Raw genomic sequence first — 9,142 nt, 5'->3', positions numbered from 1 at the left:
CTGTTTTTATCGCTTTTTAGATTTGGTTAGTCTCCTTTTGCAATACCGCTTTACATAGTGGTTGAATGTTTTTGAATAGCAGGTTATCTTGCCTGTACTGCATCAGAGGTGGGATATTTTCTGCATCTAGCATAGCCTTGGGGTTGCCCACTTGTTGACTCCCCCCTTTGTTTTCACCATTGACAACACGACTGCACTTTTACGTTTTATAGCTTTTCCCTTTTATCGTTATGATTCTTCTGAGATGTAAATCCGTCCGAATGGACCACCTTTGAAACAAGGGACTGATGACCTTGCTGTTTGGTCCCTTCAACCCCAATCAACCAACCAACTGTCGGCACTAATCAATCCAAAGCACTCATTTACACTCAACCATTGCCTAGTGGCGTCCCACTTTACAACATTTCAAGCGTCGCTTAGCTCTGATTAGAGCAACGTGTGGCTTATGAAGAGGTGCTCGAGCATCATACCCCTTTAGTTTTAACTTCTTACACATAGACATTGTATTAACTGGACTGCCTGGAGCACTTTGGTACACACTGGACTGCTGATTTATGATTTTCTTACAACCAACACAATACTCGATGGCCCCAGTCCGTCAGTAGCTGAAGTCCACTTGTTCTTCGTCTACCCGTGGCCGTTCCTTAGCATTTCCACTTCACAATCACGTAACCAGCAGTCGATTTGAGTACCTTATGAGCATTGAATCTCCGTGATAAATTAGTTGCTCAAATGATATCCAGCAACAAGCCGACGACCGAAGCCAATGAGCTCTCCGGGCCGACTCATTCTGCACCCTGCTTTTCTGCTCTCTTCCTTTTATACTGGCGGGACCGCCTCTAGTGATTTGGTGGTCAATTCCGCGCTACGTGTGGGTGAGCCGGCCGGAGTGGCCGTGCGGTTCTGGGCGCTACAGTCTGGAACCGAGCGACCGCTACGGTTGCAGGTTCGAATCCTGCCTCGGGCATGGATGTGTGTGACGTCCTTAGGTTAGTTTGGTTTAATTAGTTCTAAGTTATAGGCGACTGATGACCTCCGAAGTTAAGTCGCATAGTGCTCAGAGCCATTTTCTGGGTGTCCTTATACTTTTTGAACCGATAGTTTAGCCTCCATTCCAACGGCCTTGCCACAGTGGTAACACCGGTTCCCGTCAGATAACCGAAGTTAAGCGCTGTCGGGCTGGGCTAGCACTTGGATGGGTGACCATCCGGTCTGCCGAGCGCTGTTGGCAAGAGAAGTGCACTCAGCCCTTGTGAGGCAAACTGAGGAGCTACTTGTTTGAGAAGTAGCGGCTCCGGTCTCGGAAACTGACAGACGGCGTGGAGAGTGGTTTGCTGACAACATGCCCCTCCATATCCACATCCAGTGACGCGTGTGGGCTGAGGATGACACGGCGGCCGGTCAGTACATTTGGGCCGTCATGGCCTGTTCGGGCGGAGTTTAATTTAGTTTAGTGTGGACTCCACCATGAGATTTGTTGTTGACAATAATGACTCTTTCGGAAGAAATTGCAACACTCATTCAATGAACACTAGGCGGAAAAACGATTTGCACTTGAATGATTGTTGTACAGAAAGGTGCACTATTCAACAGGTCTCATTTTTGATATGATTTGAGCATAACTGCGAAAACTGAGTGATAAACCCCAAGACTTCAAATTTAAGTTCGAAGATTTCAATGTGGCACAATCCTATTTTGTACAGGAGCTTGTCCTGTCAGTAGTTGAGTTCTATTATCTGTAGTGTATTATTTATTCGTATGCCCTCTCGAATTTTCCCGTGTTTTCTCTTAATTGTTTGTTTACATTATAAATTTTATAACCAGGATTTTGTAAACTATGGACTAAGTCGTGTAGTTTTGGCTTTCATCGTCCCATGGAACATGATAAATAAGTAAAATGTGTGCTGGTTCTCCGTTTCATTATTTTACTTCTTCTCGGTACACGATCATTCGTAACAAAACAAACACATTGCATATGCACTCGTTACACTCACCCAGCCTACGCACTTAGCTACACATTCGACTGGTAGGAGAAAAGCAGCAGCAGACCATCTCTGAATACCAACTCCGATTGACTTGAAATGTCTTTGATTTTAGAGTACATATACTCGGAAAATTTCTATAATTTCGTGGCTCGCACCAGGCACAGCGGCGCGTCATTCAAGACACTTATCTCACGTTTGGCAGAGGTAGAGCAGAAATTACAGAACGACTATCCAAATTTGGGCGTTCAACAGCTTTCATGAATCTCTTCAAGCTAATATCCTGCCACATGGCTGTCCAAAAACATCTTGTGCTTCGTCGCTTACATTCTCGATGTCTTCTAAACCTTAGACTATAACTTTTGGTTATTTCTTCCACGTCACAGCCGACTGCAGAGTTGGAAACCCTTCAGAAAAAAAGAAGGTGAAGGTTTGCGTTTTATATAATCCTAAAAAAAAACTTTGCTAGCTGAACTGAAATATACCGGTAACTGTTGCGGTTTTATCACCTCTGTTCAGGGTGCGATTTGTGCTTTTACCAGTTGGGGGGGGGGGGGGGTTGTCTTCGGGGGTTATTAGAATTATATATGTTAGTAGCTTGGACCGTGGCGTTACGCATGGTTAAACAACTATTTATAAACAGATGTTAATGCTGAAACTCACTATGGACGCGTATGCACTATCAGAAAAGCCATCCCTTGCTATATCTTTAAAAGTATATGATTGGTAAAGCTTATTTACAAAATCCTCTACATACAGGTATACGAGGGGAATTCAAAAAGTAGAGGCACATTTGTGAAAAGCTGTACTTATTCTGACGATAGAAAACTGACACACATTTTTTTTTTGGTCATCAGTCTACTGACTGGTTTGATGCGGCCTGCCACGAATTCCTTTCCTGTGCTAACCTCTTCATCTCAGAGTAGCACTTGCAAGATGTATTCCAATCTCTGTCTTCCTCTACAGTTTTTACCCTCTACAGCTCCCTCTAGTATCTTGGAAGTCATTCCCTCATGTCTTAGTAGATGTCCTATCATCCTGTCCCTTCTCCTTATCAGTGTTTTCCACATATTCCTTTCCTCATTTCTTACCTTATCAGTCCACCTAATTTTCAACATTCGTCTATAGCACCACATCTCAAATGCTTCGATTCTCTTCTGTTGCGGTTTTCCCACAGTCCATGTTTCACTACCATACAATGCTATACTCCAGACGTACATCCTCAGAAATTTCTTCCTCAAATTAAGGCCGGTATTTGATATTAGTAGACTTCTCTTGGCCAGAAATGCCTTTTTTGCCATAGCGAGTCTGCTTTTGATGTCGTCCTTGCTCCGTCCGTCATTGGTTATTTTACTGCCTAGGTAGCAGAATTCCTTAACTTCATTGACTTCGTGATCATCAATCCTGGTGTTAAGTTTCTCGCTGTTCTCATTTCTACTACTTCTCATTACCTTCGTCTTTCTCCGATTTACTCTCAAACCATACTGTGTACTCATTAGACTGTTCATTCCGTTCAGCAGATCCCAGGTTGGGACGCATAAACTAGCACCAGAGGAGGGGATGGTCTGATGCAGAGGGGGGGAAATCCCCCCCCCCATCCCCCCCCTCCCTGCAAACCGCACACTGCCTCTGTTAGTAAATTAGCCGTATTTAACTCCGACCTGCCCGTACAGGTTAATGCGTGGTGCTTTAGCTTACCAACTGGCAAGTAAGGTAGACCCGGATCGAATCCATCCAACGGGTTAACGACCCTTGGTGTGGTACACCTCTGGCAATCCTAATTGAGGCTTTTAGGTTGTTTTCCATGATCGCTTATGCTAATACAGGACTGGTCTCCAGTCTGCCTCAGAAAACACGACACACAGACAGGTAACACACAGAACAAGGTACTTTTAGACTCGCATAATTCTTTCGGTGCTTACTCGGCATTGAAAGAAAAATACTTGTATCGAATCAGTTTCACACACGTATCCGAGTATTGGGTGAGTGGCTGCTTGCGTCTGCTCTATGGATGAAAATGGTTCAAATGGCTCTGAGCACTATGCGACTTAACTTCTGAGGTCATCAGTCACCTAGAACTTAGAACTAATTAAACCTAACTAACCTAAGGACATCACACACATCCATGCCCGAGGCACGGTTCGAACCTGCGACCGTAACGGTCGCTCGGTTCCAGACTGTAGCACCTAGAACCGCACGGCCACTTCGGCCGGCCTCTATGGATGAAAACACTGTACTATCCTACAGTTTTCTTATCCTTTTGGATACCTCGCAAGACAAAAATATGTTACAATATACAAATTACAACAATGATTAATTTTTTTGGAAGAGAACTTAATAGTTTAGTATCATTCTTACCAATTATCAAAGAATGCAAAGGAGTTTCACTGAGAGACCTCAAGAAAAGTACGGATTAATTGAGTTAATTGGCCAAGCAGCCATTGTTGCAATACAGTGAGGCGACAAAAATCATCGGATACCGTCAAATATCGTGTCGGACCTCGTTTTGCCCGGCATAGTGCAGCAACTAGACGTACCGTGAACTCAACAAGTTGTTGCAAATCCGCTGCAGAAATACTGAGCCACTGTGTCTCTTTAGCAGTTCATAATTGTGGAAGTGTTGCCGGTTTAGGACTTTTTGCAAGAACTGACTTCTCGATTACGTCTTATAAAAGTTCAATGGGATTCATGTCGGGCGATCTGGGTGGCCAAATCATTCGCTCGAACTGTCCAGAATGTTTCTCAATCCAGTCGCAAACAGTTGTGGCCTGTTGACATAGCGCATTGTCATCCGTGGAAACGGTATCGTTGTTTGGAAACATCAAATCCATGAATGGCTGTAGACGATCTCCAAGTAGCCGAACACAACAATTTACAGTCCGTTATCGGTCCAGTTGGACCAGAGGACCCAGTCCATTGCATATAAACACAGCACACACCATCATGAAGCTACCACTAGCTTGAACAGTGCCTTGTTAACAGCATGGGTCCATGCCTTCGTAGCGTCAGCTCTTACCACTTGAAATCGAGGCTCATCTAACCATGCAACGGTTGTCGTCTAGGGTCCAACCGATACGGTCACGAGCCCAAGAGAGGCCCTGCAGGCGATGTCGCGCTGTTAGCAAGGCACTCGCTGCTGCCACAGCCCATTAACGCCAAATTCCGCTGCACTGTCCTAACGAATACGTTCGGCGTACGTCCCACATTGATTTCTGCGGTTTACTTCAAAGGCGTTTCTTGTCTGTTAGCACTGACAACTTTACGTAACCATCTCTGCTGTCGGTCGTTAGGGGAAGGCCGTCTGCCACTACGTTGTTCGTGGTGAGAGATAATTCCTGAAATTTGGTGTTCTCAGCACACTCTTGATACTTTGGTTTATGGAATATGGAATTCCCTAACGATTTCCATAATGGAATGTTCCAAGCGTCTAACTCCAACTACCGTTCCGCGTTCAGAGTCTGTTAAGTCGCATCTTTCGGCCATAATCACGTCGGAAACCTTTTCACATGAATCATCTGAATACAAATGACAGCTCCTCCAGTGCACTGTCCTCTTATACCTTGTGTACGCGATACTAACACCATCGGTATGTGTGCACATGACTATGCCATGACCTTTTTCACCTCGTTTATTGGATCCAAGGTTGAAAACCTGGGCTTTCAAGAACCAGCAACATGTGAACGATCCATAAAACAACTGAGAAGTATGGTTTACTAGCAACAAAGCAGCCCAAGTTAATCTGAGCAAGATGAAATGATGCTTCGTCTAGTGCAACACAGGAATTCTAGTTTCGCAAATATAAACAGCTAGCGCACGACCGCGTAAAGAACGAGGAAACACACCATTGTCAAACCCTGTAATACATTTCAAAAGCTACTCATTTGCAGAATGGGAAGACATTAAAGTATTTTTCCTTTTGCGCAAACGTGCTCAACAATACTTTATTGCCGTTGCTAAATCTGTGCCTAGTGAGTATTTTGAAAAGCTGATGCAACTACGACTCAGAATAGAAATAAATCGTTTCCTAAGTATTTAAGGCAGTAGTTCTTTCTGGAAAACCTTCCAAAAAGCTACTGTTTTGTTTACGGATTACCATTAATAAAGAAATAAAAGTAGGTAACGTGTTTTATTAGAATACATAAATATAGCGACAAGTAAAATATTATGTATAGTCAGCATTCATTTATTTGCATAATAAATTAAAAAAGTGTCGATGTGTGTATATATCAATACCCTTGGACTACTCATACTAGTAGTATCGCAAGATGATATGAGTAAGCCTTACTACTCGTTTGAGTTGAAATCGATATTTTGACGGTATCGGAGCATCACTACACACCATACGGTGGTTTGCGGAGCATGTATATAGATGTAGATCCCATGCTACGGTATAAATCGTAGGAAAGAAAGAGAGAGAGAGAGAGAGACAGAGAGAGAGAGAGAGAGAGAGAGAGAGAGAGAGAGTTACTACGAGGACCTCTGTGCCCATGCACTGATACAAAGCATCATCACGAAGTGCTCAGTGATCTCTTTCTCTCACCAGATGACAGGTACCCACCTCCTTTATGCGTGAGTAAGTGTGTGCGTGCACGTGCACCCAGCCTCTTGCGAGGACAGCTTTCACAGCCCTGTTCTGCTCCCTCGCCGGCCAGCCCACTTCTGCCGTTGTAAAACTCCTCCCGGACGCTGGAGAAGCTATTCTAGGCCACGGAAACATCTCTGTAAATCACAACAGATGCTTCCCCTCATGCTTCTCATCCGAAAGGCTGAATACCAGTTCTCGCACTGATTTTGGGTTGTCACGGACGGAGAAAGCTGTGTTTCTACCGAGATGGACTGAGTTACTGCAAGTAGCCTATTTTTATTACATACTTTGCACACCTTCCAAAAAGTGATTTATTTTATTACCACACTCAGACGATAAAATTTTGGAACTGTCTTTATACGCGAGACCAGGCACGCCGAGCATTCTCCACCCAAAAAATTAAAAATTCGAAATTCCTTGCGTCAGTGAAGGCGTTTCAAAATGTTCAAATGTGTGCGAATTCCTAAGGGACCAAACTGCTGAGGTCATCGGTCCCTAGACTTACACACTACTTAAACTAACTTCAACTAACTTATGCTAAGAACAACACACACGCACCCATGCTCGAGGGAGGACTCGAACCTTCGGCGGGAGGGGCCGCGCAATCCGTGACACGGCACCTCAAACAGCGCGACCACTCCGCGGGGCGTGTTTCAATCCGTCGGACGCAGCGGCTAACATGATTCACACTGTGGTGTCCTTCTAGACGGGCTGATCTTTTCAATGACGTTCCTGGTCATCAGTAAGAGGCTCAAAGAAAGGGATAACAAGTTTCATATGGTGAAGCCAGATGCCTGGTTGTGGCGTAGCTTCCTTCAGCCACTCAGCTGAGACGAAGTTCTGTTAACGCGCTGCACGTATGGGCACCACCATTTGACACACAGATTTCTTCTAAGGCAAGAGGATCCATGAGCATGCGATGCTTGTGAGGTACGCCCATTGGTGCACAAAGTTTTTGCGTAATACATTTAGTCTGATGATAAGAGGACAGCCCCTTCTGAATTTTCGCTCCGCAGCACAGTGCCTGCTGATTTTAAACTTCCTGCAGATTAAAACTGTGTTTGCCGGACCACGACTTATCTTTTTCGGGCAAGCCTTCTACAGACTGAGCTATCCAAGAACGACTCAACACCCATCAGAGTCGTGACAATACTCCCGACGGTACTTCTTCTCCTACGTTACAAAATTCTGTCTGGAACCAAGCGGCCATCGGACGTGCCCAGATGTGGAGTTATTTCGCGAGGAAGACTTTGTGCGGATATTGGCTCAAAAGCTAGCTCTGTATCTCTAACGAATAGGTTTGAGGCATTGTCTCCCGCTGGTAATGAGAAGAGCCGTTGGGTGTTCTCTCTCCTGTTCGTGCACCTGTCTCTTCTCTGTGACAATCGAAGAAACTGAACTGAAATTATATTAAAACAACTACCTGTTCTCTTACTCCTTTATGGACCTGAGGATTGGATGGCAAACATGAAAGACTTAAATTCGGTAGTGACGCCAGAAATGAAATTCCTCAGATCAGTTAAAGCATATAAACTAGAAGACAGATTAAGAAACGAAGATAATAGAAATAAGTTTAAAATATTTTCAATACTATATACTACGACACACATGACTAGAAATGTAGGGAACATGTTAACAGAGTGAAACAAAGCAAGTATCCTGAAAAGCTTTGCAGTTTTGTGCATGCGACAACATGCTTACCAATACGTTCAACAACGCCGTGCATAAAAACGGGATTTTTCGGTCCTCATACCTCTGGTTCTACTGACGTGGGAAAGGTAGGGTCAAGTGTTCTGGATATTCCTCTGGCCAGGGACCATTTGTATACACGACAGAAGTTTCATCTTACACTCACTGTCCCATAGTACAAGGTCAAAGGTCAAAGTATGAATATTAAACACTTCCCCCTACTTAGGCAAATGGAGTAAATGAGTTAAATCTTTTTCCATTTGATGTGAGCTACAATCAGCTTGATCAGAATTATGCAGGCACCATTAGTTCATGGACAGTTCTCCGGAAGCTTCCAAGAAAAGGGATTTCTTACGATTTTTCGCTGTCACCAGCGGACCAAACCCCAGCCGAGGATTCCGAGATAGCTATGCACAAAAATGGCAGAAATTTTTACGATGTATTCCTAAGATCCCGATCTCGAACAAATTTGAAAGTTTTCGTGATATATTTATCTCTTTTCCAGATATTGAGTTTCAAAATTACGTTACTCGTACACCTAAAATATGCACGTAAACATTAAATAAATTTATCAATGGTGGGCTCCATGTGGTTCCCAAGTCGTGCAGCGACCGTAAACCACAAAATTACCAAATATGCAGCAACCAGATGCGGATTCTGAGACGGCTACCCACAGAAAATGGCTGCAATGTTACGATACATTCCTAAGATTCCGGTCTCGAGGAACTTTGAAAATTTTCTAAGTATCTTTATCAGCTTCCGAGATACAGAAATTCGAAGTTACCCTACTTGTCCTCGTAGAGGGCGGTGTGAGGCGAAAACGTAGTTTATTAAGTGATGTAGCACAAAGAAATACGATGTAGCAAGTCTCCGTCATTATCAGAAG

General features: G+C 44.0%; 1 pseudogene; it reads left to right on the top strand.

The window, feature by feature from the left end:
* The first annotated feature begins 1,113 nt into the window (after positions 1-1,113).
* On the top strand, positions 1,114-1,231 carry LOC124712619 (annotated as a pseudogene).
* The last annotated feature ends 7,911 nt before the right edge of the window (positions 1,232-9,142 follow it).

The sequence above is a fragment of the Schistocerca piceifrons genome, chromosome 8, assembly GCF_021461385.2.
Source record: "Schistocerca piceifrons isolate TAMUIC-IGC-003096 chromosome 8, iqSchPice1.1, whole genome shotgun sequence".
Lineage (NCBI taxonomy): Eukaryota > Metazoa > Arthropoda > Insecta > Orthoptera > Acrididae > Schistocerca > Schistocerca piceifrons.
This window is presented reverse-complemented; position numbering and strand designations above follow the sequence as displayed.